The sequence below is a fragment of the Perca fluviatilis genome, chromosome 22, assembly GCF_010015445.1.
Source record: "Perca fluviatilis chromosome 22, GENO_Pfluv_1.0, whole genome shotgun sequence".
NCBI lineage: Eukaryota > Metazoa > Chordata > Actinopteri > Perciformes > Percidae > Perca > Perca fluviatilis.
Genome location: NC_053133.1, coordinates 29,968,462 through 29,991,844, shown reverse-complemented (window position 1 = coordinate 29,991,844; position 23,383 = coordinate 29,968,462). Strand labels below are relative to the sequence as shown.

At 40.3% G+C, this 23,383-nt stretch overlaps 1 protein-coding gene across 1 annotated transcript in view; it reads right to left on the bottom strand.

Annotated features, from left to right (window-relative positions):
* Positions 1-23,383, bottom strand: part of LOC120552612 — a 254,426-nt gene that overhangs the window by 220,950 nt on the left and 10,093 nt on the right.

Here is a 23,383-nt window from a genome sequence, read left to right as displayed (position 1 = left end):
CACACACACACACACACACACACACACACACACACACACACACACACACACACACACACACACACACACACACACACACACACACACACACACACACTCAGTATACAGTTAAATAAAACCATCCAGAACTCCATCAGTTATCTTTAAATCTGTGTTTTCTCGGTCTACAGCAGGTTTAATTTGTTCTGTTGTTCTGAACTCTGCAAAAACCAAGAGGTTTTTATTTTTATTGCTTGAATCATTTGAAATCATTAATTATTATCTGCTCTGGCTCTTTTTCAATATTCACTTATATAACATAGATATGATAATAATTGTCCAACATTTTGTAAGTAAGTTAGGTTTAGAACATAATGTTATCTGTTCTGAGAAACAGTGTGAAAGCATTTGTAAATTGGTCAGTAAAGATCCATTGTATTGGTCTTGGTGGAGCTTGTGTGTAAAAGAAGTTCAAGCATTTTAAATTTGTGTTAACTGTATGCATTTTGTGTCAAAACTACAAGAATTTTGTTAATTGTATAGCCTACACAGACGGATGTTATGCTGTGTTAAGAGTTTAGGAAAATTGTTAAAAGTATTGAAAAAAGTGTCATAGCGATCGTAAAAAACTGTAATAACAAAGATGTTGCTGACACTTGCCAGTTTGGGAATTTTGTTGCTTTCCACACGGCCAAGGCACAGGAGATGGCTGCCTGATTCCAAATGTATTCAAACTCTTGTTTTACAAGCTGGACAACAGAGGCCTGGACTACGAAGCAAGATTTGGCATTAGCGAGCCAACTTCAGGTTCAACCCAGGGTTTTGTGTATCACAACGGTGGATCACTTGTTACCAGGTTCAATCGCCATGGTAACTTATGATGAACACCTAACCTGGTCGGGAGCAGGTTAAGTTGGAGATTAGAGACCAGGGGTTTGAATTATGTTTTTATATATTTTATTTGCTCCAAAGATCGCTTACCACTGCAACTGATAACATAAGCTAAAGCAACGACAGTTTATGGAAAACAAGTGTAATTATGGTCAGATCTTGGTCCTGACTGATGGAGAAGTGAAATTGATAAGTCTTGTGATTTACACATTTACAGCGTCAGCTTTTTTTTTTGCCAGCTTTTTTTTTTGCCAGCTTTTATTCCTGTTTTAGGAAGCAGCGACTGTATTGCGTTTTGCCTGTAAAACTGTCTTTGTTCTTCATATTTGTGTAGAATTATAATTTGCTCTTCTTATATAAAATATGCAGCTCTGGTAGATGTTTGCGATTGGTCGTGCTGTGCAAACACCGCGTTGCTGGATTGGGAAACCCTGATGGTTGACTGAACTAGTTGTTAACCACCGTCGTGATACAGGTTATGGTGGACCACGGTTGTTAGGTTAGGTGAAGCCGGTAACTGAAAGAAATCCAGGCCATGTTGATCTGGATTCGTAGTACAGGCCTCAGGTCCATTCCGTTCCGTGGTCGTGTGTCGTGCTGTTGTTTACCTTTTGTAATTTCCGGATTTCCCTACGGTCTCTGCGGTAAATGTCACAACGCTTTGAACTGTGGGTAATTCCCTTTGGTGAAGTGTGCATTGATGCAGACTCACGGAAAGGGCTCGTGTACTTTGAAGGCTGACCCTTGAAATGGACACCAAGTCTTCAGTGATCCGACTCACACAGACAATCCACACACACACACACACGCACACACACGCGCACACACACCCACACACACACACACACACACACACACACACACACACACGCACACACACACACGCGCGCACACACACACACACAGAGTTGTCTTTAAATCTGTTTTCTTTCAAGTGCGGCCTGAAATGTGGAAATCTATAACCGATCTGACAGAAAACAGGAAGTGTGAAATATAAAGTCTACTGTTCTACATCGGGGGGGAAGAACACAACAGGACGGTGACCCTCTCACCTCTGGATCTCCTTTTTTGATTATTTAAATGCAGTGTTAAGGCTGAATCATACTATGCAGAGCCTCCACCGTACCATGAGTCTGTTTTCTTGGTTACAGCTCAGAGACTTTGACAGTAAAATAATAAATGTTGGATTACCACTCAACCTGTCTCAGCCTTCAGTTTCCTCCTCCTCCTCTCTTCTGGTCTCACTAAATTGAGTCTCACCTGACTCTACTCTTCCTGTTCTCATGGATCTGATCTGCTCCTCCTCCTCTTCAGTTACAGGAAATCAGGTGAGTTCATCTAAGAGGGTGTGTGTGTCTGTGTGTGTGTTTTGTTTCTTTTACTGTCTATGGTGTGTGTGTGTGTGTGTGTGTGTGTGTGTGTGTGTGTGTGTGTGTGTGTGTGTTGGAGTCTCGGCTCATTGTTGATGTAACAGCTCCACCTGCTGTCCAAAGTAACAAACTACCAGCTGAAGGCTGACTTCACCAACAAACTACCAGCTGAAGGCTGACTTCACCAACAAACTACCAGCTGAAGGCTGACTTCACCAACAAACTACCAGCTGAAGGCTGACTTCACCATCTGGCCTTTCCTCTAAATGACTGCCACTGGAAGTTACACTGATGACGAATCTACCTCGGTGGTTGGTGCAGACATACTGTACACTAACACATATATTAAACATGATTATGAAATAAACAATAAATACAGAAACAAATATAAACTAAATAGCTGTTAAACATGAGAGAAAAGAGGCTGAATGGTTGAGTGCAGGATGGGTAAAACATAATATAGTCTATGTGCAGCGGGCAGATGAATAGTGATGATGTGTATAGTGAACATGATTAGGAGTTTATCTTAAATATATATTCTTAGCTCTGTGACTCCAATTTTCAGAACATGAGAGGCAACAACTGAAGCTGGACTTGGAGAAAAAGTCCTGATTCATTAAGTTCTAGGGCTGCAACTAACCATTATTTTATTATTCATTCATCTAAGGATTATTTTCTAGAGTGATCCATTAATCGTTTGGTCTATAAGATGTCAGAAAATATGAGAAAATGTCCATCAGGTGAAGTCTTGAAGGCTTGACGCTAACTGGTGGGAAGATGTCAGCTTCTTTCAGAGCGTTGAAACAATTATTAAAATTATCATTTCTAAATGAATTAATGAGTGCTGCCTTGAAAAATTAGTTCCTCGAAAATTATCATTTTGATTATCTATGAATTAATTAATCCAATGTCATTTTTATTCATTTCAAAGTAAAGTATTATGTTCAACTATTTCTGTTTTCATTATGTCACTGATGTTTTAATCAAAACACTTGCTAATACTTAATAATTTATCAATTTATTACTTAAACCTTCTTTAACCCACATCTCTCAACGCTGATTGGCCACGCACACACACAGGGGTGGGTGCTCTTCATAAGCGTGCGATCCAATTGGTTTGAAAAGGGACGTTAGCGAAGCATTCATTCATTTGACAAATCAGATTGTCAGGCGCTTCCCTTTAGCCAATGGGAGAGCAGAGGAGGACAGAGTGAGTCAGGAGTTGAATAACCCACTTTGGAAGGCGGTTGTCAACACTGGACTGTGACTGGACGAGAGATGACAGAGGGAAGTGACGGAGTAGGAAGAGGGTTAGAGGTGGACGAAGGTGGTGGTGGGAGTTTTGAAACTGGAGATTGGGATGTAGTTAGAAAAAATAAACGCAAAAAGAGTAGGAATGCTAAATCGGTTGATAGTGATAATGATTGTGTGCTTAGAACAAATGTAGCAGAAAGAAGTAGATGATTTTAAGGTTTGTTTGTGTGTGTGTTTTATAGTTATGTGTATGTTTAAGTGTGAGTTAGGGAGAGCTCCGATGCAGTTGGTATTAGATAAACAGGAAGATAACAATTACTGCTTGAAACAATGATGAAGCACTCTAAAATGCCAAGAAAAGGTTTGAAGATAGCTCATATTAATACAGGGGCGGATCTACAGGGGGGCAAGGGGGGGCAGCTGACCCCCCACTGTAGGGCCTTGCCCCCCGAGCTGCCCCCCTAACTTTGGTGTTCAAAAAACTTTGCTTGTAAAAACAAACTGCCACTATGTGCACAGGCTTCTTAAAACATTGAAACTAACAATTAATTGATATTAATTAATAATAAATAATAATTGTAGATGTAATCTTAGCCCCCTGCCCCTCAAATACTTAGCTACGTCCCTGCATCAAACGTGCAGAGCGCCGTTCGCACACAGCGAGTCTGCTGCGGGTGGGGGCCCTGCATCCCGGCAAAGACTGGAGCGACCGAGCTGCCCCCCCCCGAGCGTCTGAAAGTGAAGTCTTTTTCCCCAGGTGAAGTTAAAACACACGTTTCATGTAAAGTTAAATTTGTAATAATTATAATGTCTGCTAAAGGCGAGTCAGCATCAACAACAGCGCGTCTGTTAGCCAAAAGTCAAATCGCTCCCTCGTGGGTTGTAAGCGCATTCTGCTGTTTGATTAGTTTGATTTCAGTAAAGACAAGAAGAGCATAATACAGAATATTACAAACTGGCATGTTTGAATTCATAACGTTTACAGAGGGTCGCCGTTTCGGTGGCGTTACGTTACAACACACTACACAGAGCTCGCTGAGACCGATCATTTATTTGATAGTTATGAGTAGGGTTACTATAAAATCCACTTCCTCTCACATATCACGGCAATACGGCTGCACAAATTAAACCAGGCAACATACTTTACTGTCAAACTGGGAAAACAACAAATACAACGGGATTAAGCAAGGCTAGTCCTAAACATAACTGATGACCGCATGTAATAAATCTCGTCTGATGTTATGTTTTTAGGCTACTTATTAGCTACAGGGCCATACAGTGTAATGTAATACAAGAATAACAAGAGCTTTTCACATCTTGACTTTTGTAGGCCAGAGTAGCTGGAGATATTAGCTGAAGCCTAAAAAATGGGGATATTGCCAGCCAAGAAAATCCTGAGTAGTGCACAGGAGGAAGAGGAGGAGGGAAATGAAGAAGGAGAAGAGCAGTAAACTGGAGAACCAGGCGGGTCAGAGCAGGAGAAGACCACAGAAGGAGATGCAGAAATGAGTGAAAGAGAAGAGGGAAAGGAAGAACTGACTGTGAGGGATGAAGAGGAGGCTGCAGGTTCAGAGAGAGGGACAGAGGCAGAGAGTGATCAGGAGGGGATGAAGATGACAGAGAGGAAGAGGAGGCTGCAGTTACCCCTGGCCGAATATGGTTGGTTTATATTCTCCTTACATATAAATTGCAGTACAGTAACATAACATGTCGTGATCATGACTGCTTTTTCAGTTTTTGGCTATTTCCATTCTGTTGATATGTTATAGGGTTAGATATGTAAATATTTACATATACAACAACAGTTCACTCTTCTCAAGACACTTTACAGATAGAGTAGGTCTAGACCACACTCTTTAAGTTACAATGACCCAACAATTCTCCCAAGAGCAAGCATTTGGTGCAACAGTGGCGAGGAAAAACTTCCTTTTGGGCAGAAACATCAGACAGATCCAGGGTCTTGGTGGCCGCTGCCGGTTAGATACAGATGGATACAGATATACAGATATAGAGAATTATGATTCATAATAATGGTAATTATAGTAACAAAAAAGATAATGGAACTATGACTAGAAATAATAGTTGTAGCAGTTTAGGGCATAGCAGGGCGTTGCGGGGCGTAGTAGGGCATAGCAGTTTACATATGGGGGTTCCCGTGTACCGTCTTCCCCTGTCACCCTACCAAGATCTCTTGCTACCCCTTTGCCCCCCCATGTAAAATTTTCTAGATCCGCCACTGTATTAATATCTGTAGCATCAGAAATAAATTAACTGAAATTTCTGAAATATTAATGTTTAATCAATTGCATATTTTAGCTGTGTCATATGGTGGAGGAGTTGCATTTTTTATTCAGGATCACATACCAATTAAAATTAGAAATGATTTAATGCCAATGGAGGTGGAGGCACTATGGCTATAAATACAACTGCCACATTTGAAGCCCATGTTGATTGGTTGTTGTTATAGACCACCAAGTGCAAATAGTGAATATCTAAAGAAAATATGTGAAATGTTAGAACATGGGTGTGAGGGCACTTATGAAATCTATTTTATGGGAGATCTGAATATAGACTGGAATGCATTAGGTTGTTCAATGAAAAAAAGTCTTCAAAATGTTACAGATTTATGTGGTTTGTCACAGGTAATTAACAAACCAACTAGAATATTTACTAAGAGTGATGGCACAATTACTTCCACGTGTATTGATCATATTTTTACTAAAGCAGTTGAGCTATGCTCAAAAGCATTATCTATACCTACTGGCTGTAGTGATAATAATTTAGTTGCTGTTGTTAGAAGAGCAAAAGTGCCGAAGCCTGGACCGAAAATAATACAAAAGAGATCATATAAATGGTTTGATCAGGACAGATTTAGAAATGATGTAAAAGAGGTATGTTGGTCAGATGTATTACTGAAAACAAATCCTGAGGAAGTATTGAAAAACTTTGTTGGTATTTTTATGCCTATCGTTGAAAAGCATGCTCCAGTGAAGAAGTTTACGGTCAGAAGCGTCAGTACACCATGGTTAGATAAGGAGTTAAAGGAACTTGGCAAATCTACCATAAACTAAGAAACTTTTTAACTAATTTAAATAGAAAGAAAAAGAAAATGTATTATAAAGCCAGGATTAATGATATTAAAAAGGATAGTAAAAGATTATGGAATACGTTGAACAGCTTAATGGGAAAGAGCACTAAACAAACTCCATCTTTTTTGGAGAATCATGGAAATTTCCTCACAAAACCAGTGGAGATCGCAAACCACCTTAATAATTATTTTATATATAAACTAAAATGATTTAAGAAATAATATGACAGAAATAGAGAATGAGATCTCATATTCATTAATAAAAGAGAAAATCATGAGCGGCAAAGATTGGAATTTTAAATTTGTTGGAATAAATATTAATTAAGTAGAATATTTTTTGAAAACTTGTAAAGATAAACCACCAGGTGTGGACGGCCTTGATGGTAAACTTCTTAAATTGGTTGCAGACCTAATTGCCCCTGTTATCTGTCATATTATAAACCAAAGTGAATGTCTATGCCCTCAGGAATGGAAAATATCTAAAATAAATCCATTGCCTAAAAATGTAAGTTTAACATTCTCTGGGTCAAATAGTCGTCCGATAAGTCTATTGCCTGTGTTGAGTAAAATTATGGAGAGTATAGTATGTGAGCAGATTATAGAATATTTTTCTTTGAATGACTTAACAACTGATTGTCAACATGCTTATAGAAAGGGACACTCAACAGCTACTGCTCTAACTCATATGACTGATGACTGGCTGAGAGATATTGAACAAAAGAAATTAGTAGGTGCCATTATGCTTGATTTTACAGCAGCATTTGATATCCTTGATCATAAATTATTATTGAAAAAACTTGAATGTTATGGTTTCTCTCAGTCAGCAATGTTATGGATGGAGAGTTATTTAACAAACAGACAACAACTTGTCTTTTTTAATGGTAGCTACTCGGAAGTTAGAGCGGTTAACTGTGGAGTTCCCCAGGGGAGTTGTCTTGGGCCATTGTTATACACTATCTTTACAAATGATCTATCACTTGTTTTAAATAAGGTCAGTATATCGATGTATGCAGATGATTCAGCTATTTATATGTCTTCATCTACATTTCATGAGTTAAATACTATCCTATCACAAGAGCTGCAATCAGTGGTTGAATGGATAAAGAAAAATAAGCTTGTTCTTAATATTTCAAAGACAAAAAGCAGGATGTTTGGTTCACATTATACTCTTCATAATCAACCTGAGTTGAAGCTTTGTATAAATGCGGTATCTGTTGAACAGGTCCATGAGACCAAACCTTTAGGAGTTATTTTAGACAGTAAATTATCATGGACTACACATATAAATAACATGGTTGTTAAGATGGGAAGTGGTGTTTCTGTTGTTAAAAGATGTGCACCATATTTGTCACAAAGCTCAATCAAAGTAGTAGCTAAAGCTTTAATATTGTCTAATCTTGACTATTGCTCGGTGGTATGGTCTAATGCAACTCAAGAAAAAATAACTAAATTGCAAATGGTTCAAAATAGAGTCGCGTGTATAGCGCTTAGGTGTGGATATCGGACAAATGTTGTTACAATGCACAAATGTTTAGGTTGGTTGTTTGTAAGAAATAGATTATTTTATTCATTATGTGTTTTTTTTAGGAATATTCTTGTTACAAAGAAACCATCTATTTTGTATAATAAATTATCTTTTAGTTTAGATATACATGACTATGCGACTAGACATGCTACAAGAGGTAACTTTACTTTACCAAAAGCAAAGACTAATATTGTTAAGTGTATGGTCATAGAGCAATGCAAGAATGGAATGTGTTACCTGAACAGATAACACAGGAAAGCAGTAAAAGGAGATTTAAAAGTTTAGTTAAAACCTATTTATTGTTTAAAGAAGTTGAGTAGAAAAAGAAACATTGGTTGAGGTTTAACAAAATATATGTATGTTTGTGAAATTGTGAGATGTGTCCAGAGAGGATGAAAGCCATGTTATAGTACGATAGTATGTGGATGTACCTGTTTATAATAAAATTTAAATAAAAATAAAAAAATAAATAAAAAAAGTTGTTCAACCTAAAAGTAAGGAATGTTCGATAACTGCACTGGTGGAGCTATGTGTCTGTCTAGTCTTATGTGTGTGTATTTTGTCAAGAAATTATAGTGTATGTTTAGTTTTCGTTTTAAAACTTTTTATTTTTAATTTGTTTATGATGTTATGTGTATGTATTATTGCATAGTCACAGTTACAAGTGAGTTGTAAGGACCTCAGGAAGAATAGCACCTGCAATGCAGGAGCTAATGAGGATCCTAAATAAACAAACAAACAAAGTCAAACTTGTGCAAGAGGGAGCTTCGTTTGGCGCATGGAATCCAATAAGGTTAACTAAAACCATCGCTACGGAAATCAGGGAGGTAAGGAGTGCCAAGATATTGAGAAATGGAGCAATGTTAATCATATGTAAGGATGGAGAACAACAAGGGAAAGCAATCCGGATGAGTAAATTAGATGACAAGAAAGTGCAGTGTTCTGCGATTGAAAGCAGAAAATTGGTCCGGGGAGTTATGACAGGGATTCCGGTAAGGATATCATATGATGATATTAAAGGTAATTTAACAAATGCAAAAATAAGTGAGGTCAGCCATCTGAAAGCAAATCTGAATGGGATTAAAACAGACAGTCTATCGGTTCTGATCATCTTTGATAAAGAAAGGCTTCTGGATAAGGTGTTCATAGGATCAGGGACGTCACTAGGATTTAAAGACAGGGGGGGCTTAGCCCCCAGGGTATTTGTAACTTGCGTTTGCAAAATCTTTGCACTCACATCTTTTGTTAGTGTATTAGAGCTACTCTTATGTCAACAACCAGTCAAGAAACCAAGATGTTAACAAGTAAAAAGTGACAGACATATCCTCTTCTTCCATTTCTACTCTGTTCAACAAAAGTTACTGTAATGTTAGCTTTTAGACACATCAAAGCTGTATGGGGGAATTTTCTCCTGATGAGTTCTTCTGTAGGCAATGACTCAAATGCTATCTGTCTGCTCATGTAAATGTGTGATAAAGTAATAACATACTATATCTAATTCCTCTCTATATAAGATAAGTTGTCCAAAGAATGCTATTTAATTACACTAATTACTGTAACTGTGCTGTAGATTGGTTCAATCAGAGTGTCATTTCACTGTGTAGTTTGGCTTGCATTCAGTCTAACCCAAGAACTAGAACGCTCGTTGAGCTGCACTGCCATTTCGACCAGCTGACAGTTGTAATAAGAATTAAAAAAGACCCACTACACACAGATGAATGGTGAAGGAAGATTGAGTCACCGTAGTTAGTGATACAGAGTGCACTGTAAAAAAATAAAAATAAAAATCAAATTATTATTGTTGCTCTTATTATTATTTAGGGGGGCTTAGAAACATTTGAGGGTAACTTAAGCACCCCTAAAATACTCCTAACGACGTCCCTGCATAGGATATATGTGCTATGATGTGAGGCTATGAAGGTGTTTTAAGTGTCAGCGATTTGGACATGTTGCGGCATTGTGCAAGGGAAAACAGAGATGTGGTGGAGATCATGAAGACGGCAAATGTGAAGAGGGGGCAAAGCTGACGTGCTGCAATTGTGGGGGGGAACATAGTTCAGAATACCGTGGATGCGAGGTTAGTAAGAAAGCAGAATATGCGCAGCGAGTCAGGGTTACCCAGGGAATTAGCTATGCTGAGGCAGCGAAAAGGGTTTCAGGAGACAAGCAGGTCACAAGGCAAAATGAAAGTAAGAACAAAGATGAAGGAAAATGTAAAAGTTGTGATAAGTTGAAAGAGGAAACTTTGATTGTGAGTAAAAATTATTTTGTTCGGTTTACGGCAGAGTTAATCAACTGTTCAGCACAGACAAATAGCAGAAATGGGAAAAGGTTAAAGATATTCTTAATGATGATATACAAGTTTCTCAGGCATGGGCTGGATCTTCCTAATGGTGTTAACTGTACTTCAGTGGAATGCAAGAAGCTTAAAAGAGAATGGTCAAGAGTTCAAGAAGTATATAGATAATTTAAAAGAGAAACCTAACGTGCTCTGTATACAAGAGACATGGCTGAAATTGTATTTTGGGCGGGCCAGTACAAAAGTGAGTGGGCCATTTTCAAAACGACGTAGAAGTAGCAAAAAGGACAATCTGAAAAAAACAGCAACAATTTGACCATCCAACATAATGCATTACAACGGCAATAGTACTGTCTCCAACATACTGCATTACAACAGCAATGGTACTGTCTCCAACATACTGCATTACAACAGCAATAGTACTGTCTCCAACATACTGCATTACAACAGCAATGGTACTGTCTCCAACATACTGCATTACAACGGCAGGAGTACTGTCTCCAACATACTGCATTACAACGGCAGTAGTACTGTCTCCAACATACTGCATTACAACGGCAGTAGTACTGTCTCCAACATACTGCATTACAACGGCAGTAGTACTGTCTCCAACATACTGCATTACAACGGCAGTAGTACTGTCTCCAACATACTGCATTACAACAGCAATGGTACTGTCTCCAACATACTGCATTACAACGGCAATAGTACTGTCTCCAACATACTGCATTACAACAGCAATAGTACTGTCTCCAACATACTGCATTACAACGGCAATAGTACTGTCTCCAACATACTGCATTACAACGGCAATAGTACTGTCTCCAACATACTGCATTACAACAGCAATGGTACTGTCTCCAACATACTGCATTACAACGGCAATAGTACTGTCTCCAACATACTGCATTACAACAGCAATGGTACTGTCTCCAACATACTGCATTACAACGGCAGTAGTACTGTCTCCAACATACTGCATTACAACGGCAATAGTACTGTCTCCAACATACTGCATTACAACAGCAATGGTACTGTCTCCAACATACTGCATTACAACGGCAATGGTACTGTCTCCAATATACTGCATTACAACAGCAATGGTGCTGTCTCCAACATACTGCATTACAACGGCAGTAGTACTGTCTCCAACATACTGCATTACAACGGCAATAGTACTGTCTCCAACATACTGCATTACAACGGCAATAGTACTGTCTCCAACATACTGCATTACAACGGCAGTAGTACTGTCTCCAACATACTGCATTACAACGGCAATAGTACTGTCTCCAACATACCGCATACAACGGCAGTGGTAATGTCTCTCCAACATACCGTAATACAACAGCAATGGTATTGTCTCCAACATACTGCATTACAACGGCAGTAGTACTGTCTCCAACATACCGCATACAACAGCAATGGTACTGTCTCCAACATACTGCATTACAACAGCAATGGTACTGTCTCCAACATACTGCATTACAACGGCAATGGTACTGTCTCCAATATACTGCATTACAACAGCAATGGTGCTGTCTCCAACATACTGCATTACAACGGCAATAGTACTGTCTCCAACATACTGCATTACAACGGCAATAGTACTGTCTCCAACATACCGCATTACAACGGCAGTAGTACTGTCTCCAACATACTGCATTACAACGGCAGTAGTACTGTCTCCAACATACTGCATTACAACGGCAGTAGTACTGTCTCCAACATACCGCATTACAACGGCAGTAGTACTGTCTCCAACATACCGCATTACAACAGCAATGGTACTGTCTCCAACATACTGCATTACAACGGCAGTAGTACTGTCTCCAACATACCGCATTACAACAGCAATGGTACTGTCTCCAACATACTGCATTACAACAGCAATGGTGGTAATGTCTCCAACATACTGCATTACAACGGCAGTAGTACTGTCTCCAACATACTGCATTACAACGGCAATAGTACTGTCTCCAACATACCGCATTACAACGGCAGTGGTACTGTCTCCAACATACCGCATTACAACAGCAATGGTACTGTCTCCAACATACTGCATTACAACGGCAGTAGTACTGTCTCCAACATACCGCATTACAACAGCAATGGTACTGTCTCCAACATACTGCATTACAACAGCAATGGTACTGTCTCCAACATACTGCATTACAACGGCAGTAGTACTGTCTCCAACATACTGCATTACAACGGCAATAGTACTGTCTCCAACATACCGCATTACAACGGCAGTGGTACTGTCTCCAACATACTGCATTACAACGGCAATAGTACTGTCTCCAACATACCGCATTACAACGGCAATAGTACTGTCTCCAACATACTGCATTACAACGGCAATAGTACTGTCTCCAACATGCTCAACCAACAAAACTCAGTCTAAAAAGGTTGTACACAACAATAGATAAAAACCTGTCGATTTGAACCTATTCAGGCTAAAATATATTAGCACCGGTAGAACCAGCAGCATTGGCTCTGCACAGCACTGTTATAACATTAACCATTTTATTACACAAAGTGGCAACTAAACATGAACCAAACAGCAGAGAAGGCATCTAAATTACATACTGCAGGACACAGAATAACCTACATCAGACAGAAATCACACATGTAACATATCCTATCCATATGCTTCAGGAATATACGGTCAGATCATGTAACATATCCTATCCATATGGTTCAGGACTATACGGTCAGATCATGTAACATATCCTGGAGTCTGGAGTATGTCTGGAGTCCACGGCAGTGACAGGATCAGAGAAAACTAAAAACTAGGTCCCTCACAGAGAAGTTCTCTTCTTATTTAATGTGGGCAAAACACAGACGGGTTTCAGCTAGAAGGTATCATCAGTGTTCACCATTTCTTAATAAATAGGAAGGTCACTAGGTTACTAAAATAATAACACAAGAAGCATGAAACCCGTGTTACTACTTAATATAAAGTTACCTGTGTGAGGGTCTCCTCTCTCTCTGATTGGCTGTCAGCTCCGCTGGGGAAATGGCTGCACATGCTGCAGAAAAGCTCGTCCTTATTAACGCTGGACTCCATCCAAGAAAACTGTCCGGACCACTTTAGAGAGAAGCCATTGTTGTCGCGGTAACTTTTAACAGTAGCATTGTTTAACCCATCCATGGTAGCTCCGTGGTCTAAACAGGCAGCTAGCTGACGTTAGCTAACGCTAGCTGCTGAAGACAGCCCGGAGAGTCGGCCTGTTGTTACCGTAACAACCACCTCTACGTTCCAAGGCGTCCTGATTGGTTGATCCTTATTCTGTGGTTTAAACTGTTTGGTTTTTAATCAGAAGAGAAGACACATTAAACACACACAGCTAGTTCTGGTACTACTTATTTTTTTACATACATTTGAATATTTTTCATAAGAAAACAAAACGTATTGATCAAACTTGGCTGGGCGGGCCAGTGAGTAAAGTGGGCATTACCTACTGTCGTCGACTATGGGAAGAGGGCTTATCAGTTAACTGAAAACACCTGTGTGTGTGCGTGTGTGTGTGTGTGTGTGTGTGTGTGTGTGTGTGTGTGTGTGTGTGTGTGTGTGTGTGTGTGTGTGTGTGTGTGTGTGTGTGTGTGTTTTCAGGGCTTTAAACGCTGTGGTCTGTCTGCTGCATCGTGTGTTATCTGAAACATGGCGGAGGTAAGTTCTTTTCTTTCATTGCTTATAAATGTTGATAATGACGTCATTAATTATGCCTCACAGCCAAATGAGCACGCCATTATTTAGTTAAAACCACCGTTTCAATCTTCTCTGAACTCTGTTAATGTGACGACGCTGAAGTTGGCTTGTGATTAGCAGCTTGTTAACCAAAAGTAAAAACCTGTCCAAAGGGTTAGTGGAAACACTGTGAAGTACCCTGAGGTATTCAGGTACTGTGTACTACTGCACCCTTTATTAATACTACACGTCCTGTCCAGCCACTGGACATGGTCCCGTCTCCTCAAGTAGTTAGTGAATGAACCTAGAACCTATGTAGAAATAAAAATATTTTCCTTATTATTTGGGGGCAGGGAGTCATTGGGGCGCTTAGGAACATTTTGGGGCAGTGTCAGCCCCCCTAAAATAAGCCAGTAGTCACGCATTCATGTTGTTGACTCCATAATGGGAGTCATCAATTGAGCCGATATAATAGACTTGGTAAACATTTCTTATTAAATTAATTTAAAAAAGTAGGTTATAGTTACATCCCGAAAATATTGCTCTAGTTTTATGCTGGTGTTTTTGTGTGTTTGCAGAAGAAGAAAGATTTCACATGTTCGGCTGCTGGACCAGCCAAGGAGCCTATTTGTAAGTCACTAGCTCTAACCTTTTAGAAAAGAGAAATCTACTTACTAAAGTCAGAATGTAACAACACATATGACATAAGGATCTATTCTTGAAAAGTGTAATCAAAGATATTATCAACTCTTGTTTTTTTATTTATTTATTTATTTAAGCTTCTGCATTTTAAAAATGTTGAGGTTTCACTGACTTATTGTTTTTATTCAGACAAAATCTAAACCTCTCTTTCTTTGTTCCCTACACAGCTAGGCCAGTCAGAGCTGCAGGAGCTGCAGGAGCTGCCACTGGGGCTGCTGATCCCTCCACAGGTAAGAATGGCTGTCTGATTGGTCATGGACTTCTTTAGTGTCCTGAAAGGAAAACATGCAAAGACTCATTCTCCCACTCGTTGATGATGCTGTCGTGTACAGGTGGAGTCATGGAGTTGGAGAAAACTTTAAGAGAAACTAGCCGCCTTCAAAAGGAGCTCTCGGACTTTAAAAAAAAGTGCAAGGACAAAGCGACAGAGCTGCAAACTCTCAAGGTGTAAAGTCTGCTGCTGGTATAGCAACTAATACTGGTTATGTTGAGTGTATGGTATCATTAGAAGTTGAAGAAGACATACCTTTTTATATAATCCCAAATTGGGAAATTTATTCCATAAGTTTGCCATTTGGCAGACCTGACCTGGCTAACCCTAATGAAACTAGTGCCATTCTCTACCTTTTTATATGAATTTATTCAAGATCATTATTTATTCTAGCAAACAACTGGCTATTTAACAACCCAGGAAGGACTGTTACTTTCCTAAAATCCAATCAGTTTAGATATTAAAAAAGTAGATAATATGATGGCCATATTTTGGAACAGACCAGATTTAGTTGTATGTATGTATGTATGTATGTATGTATGTAGGTATGCATGCATGCATTCCTGTCCTGGCTCTGGCCCGCCTGCAGATGGCCCGCCTGCAGATGACCCTCAGAGACCTAGAGGAAGAGAGATCCCACCTCAAAGAGACCGTGGTCCAGAAGCAAGACAAAACAATGAAAAACGAATATCTGGAAGGATGCAGACTGTTCCCTGTTTGTTACCTGCTCTGTTGCATATATTTGACCCCACACACATAAAAACCACATCAATGAGTTCGCCAGACTTTTATCTCTCTGGTGATGATTATAATTTGACGCTGTTTTAACAGAGACGAGGCTCTAGTGCACCTTAGATAGTCCTGCTTCTAGCGTAGATAGTCCTGCTTCTAGCTCAAATACTCTAACTCCTATCGCTTAATGTTTAATACTGTGAGTGATAGACCCTGCTGATCATCCTGTGCAAGAATGGTGTGTGTTGTGTAAGACATGTGAGGACAATAGCTGTCTGAAAAGGGCCAGTTCCTCTTCTCCTCCTGGTATTTCTGGTATGATTTTTAGTACAGGAGGCAGTGTGGCAGTTGGTGGACATGGCTTCTGTGCCTCTTGTGAAAGTCAGATTGCCTTTCTAAGCACATTGTTAGAAAGGACACCAGATCCCCTACATTTTGATGTAAAATAAATGTAAGAGTTAAAACTGTGGATGGTATAGCAAAGTAAAAATAATTAGCATCTGCTGCTCCTCACTCAGTCAGATCCCCATCTCTGAATCAGTACATTAAGATGTATTTATTTGATTAGGACAATGCACATTAATCAAGATTTCCGTAAATGTGCCAGAGTTAGCCAGTCGGCTAATTTTCATTCTATCCAAAACACTATTTTTAAAATGCTTCAAAGAAGGTTGACTATTTCTAAAAGTATTAATGTGATTTGAAAGTTGAATACTACCCTACTTTCTCAAAAATTCTGAATAACCAAACCCAAACTTCTCCTCCTATCATGGAGACTCTTTACTGTAGGTCGTGTTGTCCTCTCTTTTCAGCACATGTCAAACAGCAGATTTACTGTTAGCCTGGGTTATTCGGATGTGCAGCAAGTAGTAGACACCCTGTCAACATTTCTTCTGGAATTTTCTAGTTTTTCTTTGATTTATTTTTGTACTTTGTTGTGTCCAGCAGGATTCAGCTCTGGCCCGCCGCAGACCACCCACAGAGAAACCTAGAGTGCGGTCTGCCGCCTAAAGAATACTATCAGGAGCTCACGGCAGGATATACAGGATTCTCACTGTCTCTGTTTCTCTGTAAATCCAGCATTTATGACAAACGGAGATTACTACTACAATGCTGCCAATTCTGCGAGGCCTTTGGGAAAATGTGCAGAATTTGGCAGATTGCTGCTTTCTGGATATCATGGAGGACAAACTAAATGATGTGGAGGCTCAGTGGCATGACGAGAGTCATCCAAGCAAGTACTTTTGGCTTCTGCAGTCTCTCCACCAGTCCTGCATCCTCTGCTGGTTCTTCTGCTGCTCCTCGGACTCCAACAATAGCTCCTTCAGCCAATGCTCGTTCTTCCACAGAGTCTTCTCAGTGTGCTGCTTCTGCTCAGAGTCCAACTCCAGCTCCATCTCGTTCACCTGCACACAGACACGCAACAGTGACTTCACTCCAAGTGTTCAGCAAGTATTCCAGCTGATCTAGTTGCTACTCAAAGGGTAAACTAGTAGCCTACATGCCTCTTTGTATTTGCCAAAGTTGTAGTTAACCCCAAAGTGAGCACAGCTGTAATGTTGCTAATAATTCCTCAGTGCACAGGAAAACTCTGTCCGCAACTACAGAAAGTAGCTTACGCTTGATTAAAAAGTCTAAATTGTGAAGGACAGTTGTACTATTTGCCTTTACTGTCTCTCCTGAACTGTCTGTCTCACTGCTCGTGCTTCTTGCATCATCTGATCTATTTTAGTGATGTTTCTGCATTTCCGGATCCCAGCAATAACTGGGTAATGTTATCATAACATGCAGTAGAGATGGCCAGGGGCCTGTTTCACAAAATCAGAATTTATACATCCAGGATAACCGATGACGCAAGGCTTGACCTTGTCTAATCTGTGCAGCAGGGCTTGGTGCATTTCACAAAGGCCAAGTCAGGCTGAGGAGGAGAGACTAGGTCAGGCTGAGGAGGAGAGACTAGGTCAGGCTGAGGAGGAGAGACTAGGTCAGGCTGAGGAGGAGAGACTAGGTCAGGCTGAGGAGGAGAGACTAGGTCAGGCTGAGGAGGAGAGACTAGGTCAGGCTGAGGAGGAGAGACTAGGTCAGGCTGAGGAGGAGAGACTAGGTCGAGTCAGGCTGAAGTAATTCAGATAGATGAGCGTCCACGGATTTCCTCAAAAGACCATGAGGTCGATCACAGATTTACTGAGGCTAAAATGTAGAATATGCATTGTTCTTGTGGAAGTATGATAACATGAAACACATTATTTGTAAAAAAAAAAAATAATAAAATCAATAAACCTGGCCGCTGTAATGAAACGGCGAGAGAAGGCGTGACATACGATCACGGACCGACTGAATGTGTAAGCAGCCTAAATATATCCATTAACTGACCACTGCTCTGAACTGAAACCGTCATAATCATACCATTCAAGGATGAGGCTACTAATCATTGGCACAAATTAACAGTTGTACCTTTTGCCTTAAAAGTAAGCAGAAGATAATGTTACTCAGGAAATTTACCATGAAGATCAATTTTCTGTGTAAATATGATGCGTAAATCTCTCTCTCTCTCTCTCTCTCTCTCTCTCTCTCTCTCTCACTCACACTCTCATGGGCTAAAATATAAATTTCCTAAGTCATATTAACTTCCACTGCTCGCTTTTAATGCAAAGTGTACAACTATTCGTTTTTGCCAATAACAGTGACTCAGTGAATGGTTTCAGTTAAGAGTAGTAGTTTGTAAATGTATATTTTTAGACTATCATTCAGTCGGTCCGCTATTATCTGCCACGCTTTTCTCAGCAGTTTTTTTTTTTTTTTAACAGAGGCAGAGTTTCCTTCTCTACATATTATATGCTTTGCTTCCTCGTATATATGGACATAGAAAATAAAGACACTGAAGAAATTGGACTCTAAAATCTGGAAACTATAAAGATAATTAAGTGATAAATTCCATGCACACTGTAAACATGACTGTAACAGAGTATATTCATCAGTTATATGATTTTACAATCAGGATATGTTATTAAAATTGTACAATCCTCCCAAATTATAGTCTTTAAAGAATACAAAAAATAATTTATCACCTAAAATAATTTAAGGTGCACTATAGAAACCCACATGTACAGCACGTTATATATTGCCCTTAGTAACAAACTTCATTTAAAACACCTTTGGCAACTTTATCAGCCTTTTCTAATTATCTCAACAACTGCATTAACAGAGGTGGGTAGAGTAGCCAAAAATTGTACTCAAGTAAAAGTACTGTTACTTCAAAATTATATGACTCAAGTAAAAGTAAAAAGTAGTCATCAACATAATTACTTGAGTAAGAGTAAAAAACTACTTGGTGAAAAAACTACTCAAGTACTGAGTAACTGTTGAGTAACGTCTGATTTATTTTTTAACACAAGCATTCAATCAGACGGACAAAAATACAAAATAATCATCTTTAGGCACATTATAGTTCATCCAATCAATTACATAAATTTTAATTAATTACAAAATAGCTTAAATTAAAATAATCCAGGTAAATTCAAGTACTTAAAAAATAAAATCCATAAAATAATACATAAAAGATAAATAAGCACAAGTAACACAAATTTCCAAACCTTTACACTTTTTTTTTACCAGGCTCTGCAGGCAGAACTAGAACAAGGTAATGGAGCTGCTGTTTGGCACTGTTACTAAGGTAACCATGCTTTCAATGACAAAGGTGGATCACTTGTTATCGGGTTCAATCGCTGTGGTAACTTATGCTGGACGCCTAACCTGGTCGGGGGCAGGTTAAGTTGGAGATCAGAGATCAACCGGTGTTAAACACCGCCTACTGACCAATCAATACTCCACTGATAACGGCGTCACCGTTCTTAGAAGATCAGGTGGAGCTCGGTGCGCAGAGAGAGAGAGAGGGGGAGAAAGAGAGGGGTGTGCTCATACAAAAAACATTTAGTGACCGACAGCTCCGTTATCATTCCCTGATGGGTATATTTGCCGTGTGTAATGCGCACAGCGGTTTGAATTATGTTTTTTATATTTTTTATTTGCTCTCAGTGCTACCACTGCCAGGGTTGCAACTGAAAAAGGCTAAAGCAACGACAGTTTATGGAAAGTACACGTGTAATTATGGTCAGGGGGAAGTGATATTGATAAGAGTTGTGATTTACACATCTACAGCATCGGCTATTCTTTTTTTTTGCCAGCTGTCCTCCTGTTTTAGGAAGCAGTGACTGTATTGCGTTCTGTCAGTAGAACCGTGTCTGTGTTCTTCATATTTATGTAGATTTATAGTTTGCTCTTCTTATGTAAAATATGTGGCTATTGGTCATGTTGTGCAAACATCACCTCTTTTATGTGAACACGCGCCGCTGGATTGGGAAACCCTGATGGTTGATTGAACTAGTTGACCAGCGTCGTGACACAGCTTGCGGGACCGCGGTGGTTAGGTTAGGTGAAGCCGGGAAACTGAAAGAAATCCAGGGCATGCTGATCTGGCCTCTGGGCTGTTCCTCCTCGTCTGTGTCTGCATTGCCGACGGCTGATTCTGACATTGTCATTTTTGTTTTGCTGCCACTGTAAGTGATCTTGGTTTTATGAAATAGCCCTCTGGTTTGTGCTTAGTGGGACCATCATTTGTTTTTTTAACAGGACAATGATCCCAAACACACCTTCAGGCTATGTAAGGGCTATTTGACCAAGAAGGAGAGTGATGGAGTGCTGTGTCACATAACCTGGCCTCCACAATCACTCGACCTTAACCTAATTAATCTGGTTTGGGATGAGTTGGACCGCAGAGCGAAGGCAAAGCAGCCAACAAGTGCTCAGCACCTCTGGGAACTCCTTCAAGACGGTTGGTAACCCATTCCTGGTGACTAGCTCATGAAGCTGACTGAGAGAAGAGTGTGCAAAGCTGTCATCAAAGCAAAAGGTGGCTATCAATCTAAAATATAAACCATATTCTGTTTGTTTTTTTAACAATTTTTGTTTACTATATCATTCCAAATGTGTTCCTTCATAGTTTTGATGTCTTTAAAGTAAATAATACAAATTAATAAAAAACATTGATTGAGATGGTGTGTCCAAACCTTTGACTGGTACTGTATTTATTTTATTTACTTACTTTTTAATATAATTTTTTGGGGCATTTTTAGGCCTTTATTAACAGGACAGCTGAAGACATGAAAGGGGAGAGAGAGGGGGGTGCAGCAAAGGTGGGTGTCCGCTCTACCAACTGAGATATCTGGGCGCCCAGCTATTATTTTGTAATATTTAATCTATAACTTAAATTCTGTGTGTACTCTCAACACGCCATCCTCTGTTATAATCAAAACATATTTTAGATTTAAAAACAACTCTGTTACATTTGTTATTACACGTTAACTGTCAGAAGTATGCTGCCTCTCTGGGCGGTTCCTCTTGTTTCCTGTTTAAAGTTTCCTTTCACTTTCCAGAGGCTGATGTGTCGCAGCTTTTCCACACCGTGTGGAGCTCCAGCTGAAGGTAATTTAACTCGTCTGTCTGTAACGTTTGACTCGTGAACTCCAGCTGTGCTTAGTTTAGTTTAAGAGCAGAAAGCTGCAGAGAAACCAACACCTCTGATTAATTAAAACTGGCGTCTTCACAAAGATCCGCAGCCATGTTGTGTGGGTATCTGGGAGTGTAACGAGTTATTGATCCGTCTTACTGTCTTATAGATCCTTTATGTATTATGATAAACACATCGGACATTCCCAGCGGCGTTTAGCAGCAGAAACACTTCATGGCTCTGTAATGTTACATATAGGGTCCTATTTTAACGATCGAAGCGCACGGCGTGAAGCGCCTGGTGCAGGTGTGTTTAGGGCGTGTCCAAATCCACTTTTGCTAGTTTGACGGCGGAAAAAAGGGTCCGTGTGCCGGGCGCCTGGTTCTAAAGGGTCTCGTTGGAGATGAACTGCGCCTCCCCTGTAAAGTAGACGAGAGCAGGCGGCAGCAGCGGGGGGCGGTGACAAAAGTCCGCTCTCAAGTCGGACAGTTTTCCAGCTGACTCCAGCAGCATTCAGGATGAACAGGAAGTGACACAAACACTGTGGTCCGTTCGGGTCCGATTCCGATTTAATAAAATGTTATCAGACCCATATATCAGCTCCTACACAGTCTCCAGTTGGTTTTATTATGACAGAGTAGCTGTCAAAATTCTCTACATGCGATCTGTTGCTGATTTTAATAAACAACAGACTGTAGATGATCCGTAATCTGAACAGATTTAGTCTCTCTGACTTCTAAACATCACTATCAGCCACACAACAGGTGTTCTGTACAGAATAAACTTTTAAATCAGACAAATAGCAGTTAAAATCTCTCCGATTCAAAATCAATAAAAAGTTTATATAAAACGTCATCATGTTGAGTCGATTCTGAACCAATCAGCTGTTCGATCAGCTGAGAGGCCGGCGTTTCCCAGCATGCACTGGGTCCACCTGCGTCCGCCTGGCTCTTGCAGTTGGTGAAAAGCAACCGCGCTGCGCTTCGTCTCAGAACTGCGACCGCCTTGGTCTCGTGAGATTATCGTTGCTCAAGTGTGCATGACGTCAGAGCAAGTCGGGATCAAGTCGGACACAAATCTAACCGGCATGCATTGGGCGCCGATCGCCGGTGATCGATTCTGCGCAGATCTGGCTCATCTCGAACGAGCCTAATGAGAGCAGGCGTCAGCAGCCGGGGGGGGGCGGTGACAAAAATCCGCTGTCGGACAAGGCTCGTTGGAGATGAACTGCGCCTCGCCTGTAAAGTAGACGAGAGCAGGCGGCAGCAGCGGGGGGCGGTGACAAAAGTCCGCTCTCAAGTCGGACAGTTTCCAGCTGACAGCAGCCTTCAGGCTCAACAGGAAGTGACACAAACACTGTGGTCCGAATTCCGATTTAATAAAATGTTATCAGACCCCTATATCAGCTCCTACACAGTCTCCAGTTGATTTTAGTATGACAGAGTAGCTGTCAGAATGCTCTACATGTGATCCGTTGCTGATTTTAATTAACAACAGACTGTAGATGATCCATAATCTGAACAGATTTAGTCTCTCTGACTTCTAAACATCACTATCAGCCACACAACATGTGTTCTGTACAGAATAAGCCTTTAAATCAGACAAATAGCAGTTAAAATCCCTCCGATTCAAAATCAATGAAAAGTTTATATAAAACGTCATCATGTTGAGTCGATTCTGAACCAATCAGCTGTTCGATCAGCTGAGAGACCGGCGTTTCCCAGCATGCCCTGGGTCCGCCTGCGTCCTTCTGGCTCTTGCAGTTGGTGAAAAGCAACTGCGCTGCCTTGCGTCTCAGAACTGCGGCGCCTTGGTCTCGTGAGATTATCATTGCCCACGTGTGCATGACGTCAGAGCAAGTCGGGATCAAGTCGGACACAAATCTAACCAGCATGCATTGGGCGCCGATCGCCGGTGATCGATTCTGCGCAGATCTGGCTCATCTCGAACGAGCCTACAGTTTCCAGCCGATTCCAGCAGCCTTTAGGCTGAACAGGAAGTGACAGAAACACTGTGGTCTGATTCTACGTTTAATGAAAAGCAATAATGCAACTGAACGAAGCAATACCGAT